Here is a 2,543-nt window from a genome sequence, read left to right as displayed (position 1 = left end):
GCCGCCACTGCATGGTGGGGTTGAGGTGGTTGTGAAATCAGGTTTTTGAAGTAGCCCTATGTAAAGTACACTCAAAGACAATGTTTTTAAGCTTTTTTTTTCTGTTTTTTTTTTTTATGGTATTTCACACACGCATTAATAAGATCTGTATGGTTGTCAAAAATCCCTGATAAAAGATCATGAGAATTTTTTTTGGCACTTCATTTTGACTAATGGTTTATGTGATGATGATGAATTTTACTAAAAGTGTCATTTCTGGCCATCTAGAGGTACTATTTCCTCTAATTTTCTCACCTCAGCTCCAACCATGGTGGGGCTGAGGTGGGTGTCGACTCACAAAATTCCCCCCCCCCTCCACCTTTCAAAACAGATCTGTGCCCTTCCCTGGGTATGACATTAAACTCCATCGAGTCGGCTCCTGATGTATGTCTCAGTGACTGCTGTTTGTTTTTAGGATGTGATCTGGTTTTTCATGTCCATTTTTCGTGATTATGACTATTCTGGATAAAGAATGCTTTGAGCAGAAGTTGATTCAAGGCCCCCCCCCCCATCATTTTTTTAAGGAAAAAAAGAAAAATATATTCAAATTCAAAGTGCGAGAGTGTAATTTCCGGCCATATATACAGATGCCCTAATCATAAATTTTCTTACCTCAGCCCCAACCATGGTGGGGCTGAGGTGGGTGGTTCCTCAGTCTGTGAAATTCCCTCCCTGGTTCACCTCTCTTTCGAATTCCTGGATTTGCCACTGTTGAATTATTATATAATTTTTGCGCTTATTTATAATGCATCTATTGCAATTTTCACTTTATCCTCTCAAACAAGTCCTAAGAACGTTCAGATTGCGCTACTTCACAGGGGGATTCGCCCCCCCTTGACCCCGCCAGGGTCATACGTAATTTGCATAACAGCTCCCCCCCCCTATCAAAATCCTGGCTACGTCACTGGTTGAAACCCAGTTTGCGCTGAAACCCACTTTGTCGAAAATAAAATAAAAGCAGTATGTAAAACTTTAACCACAGCATAACATTCATGTTGGAACACTCTCTTACTATGTATTCGTATAAGAAATAGCAGCTTATTGTAGTTAAATGATTCTTTTTGTTTTAATATGTAAATCAATTGGCTATCACCGAATAATAGTCAATTTAAAAGGCCTCCCAGTTAAAATGTTAGCATACCTATGATAAATACATAAATTTATTTAAAAAAAATAATAATGGAGGAAATAAACAAATTAATAATAATCTACAATTATACACACATGCCAATTGTGGCTCTAGAAATTTGTCGACAGGGGGTCTGACTCAAGGGGCCGACTAGAGCCTCAGTGGTCAGGGACCTGGCACAACAATCCTGATAGGGTTTGCAGAGGGAGTATTTTAGAAGGATACGATGCTTATCCTTAATCTCATTTTATTCTAATTTTAACTGTTAGCCATGCTTTCAAGTGTGTTTTTCTACAGCTTTTTTGTCTTCCAATATTTTTCCTTTTAATTTGTACACAAATGAAGCTCCTTCCTTTCAAATGCACAGTATGCTGTACTTTTGTAACACAGAGATTTGGACTGGGTTTCGGAAAACTTAGTTTTGTCAAAATGGGATTTCATGATTTCAGTGAACTGGATTCGGCAAACTGGATTTCGACAAACTGGTTGGATACCTTCTTGAATACTATTGCTATCGGCGAGAATGCATCCTTGTCACTGAAAGAGATTTAGTATTAGTTCCAGATCTTCGTAGCAGCCAAGAAAAGCAGACTCGAAAGTTGTCCTGCATGCAATGCATGCTTTAAGGCATTACAACCAATACATAAATATCAACCGTTCCATTCTGGAGACATCGATATGCAGTCGTTGCTGCTGTATATCTTATTTTATGACAACGGAGAGAGGGTCATTCTAGACACAAACACTGGCAAATACCGAAAGTTGTTCAAATTAAGTGGCATTAACTTTCCCCAGACGTCCAAGAACTGTTTATAATAAGGACGACGACGTTCAGATTGCAGTGATATTAGCAATACATGAAGATTATTGCTCAACATATAATAATAGGGTTACAGTAGAGGACAATTATGTAATAAATGAATTAATACCTTTATACATGAAAATTATGGTAGTTATTTGTGTGGTCCTCTTGAATACCTTGTGTAGTACACAAAAATAATGAAAAACAACCGTATATTTGTAAAAAAGCTGGAATTTTTTTAGGATTCTGGTAATATTTTCCATTTTTCAAAACAGAAAAGGGCTAATATTAAAGGGGGAATTTTTACTTACATTTCCAAAAGCAAGTTAGCTTACTACCCTAAAATATGTTATTTTGGGTTTAAAAAGTCAACAGCAGTTATTACATTCATGTTTTGTAAATTGAACAAATTTATTTAGGGTATTGAAGCTGCTGTTAAATTGTTCTTTAATTTTGGCGGCCATTTTAAAAAACGCCATCAATTGCTTCTCGAAATCTTCCCATTAATAACTATAGCTAGTTATACTTTACTCCTATCATTACATATTCAAAAGTTGGTCAAACCTACCTCTT

This window comes from Anneissia japonica, unplaced genomic scaffold (genome assembly GCF_011630105.1).
Source record: "Anneissia japonica isolate Jap-2015-1 unplaced genomic scaffold, ASM1163010v1 scaffold3436_len560460_cov161, whole genome shotgun sequence".
Lineage (NCBI taxonomy): Eukaryota > Metazoa > Echinodermata > Crinoidea > Comatulida > Comatulidae > Anneissia > Anneissia japonica.
This window is presented reverse-complemented; position numbering follows the sequence as displayed.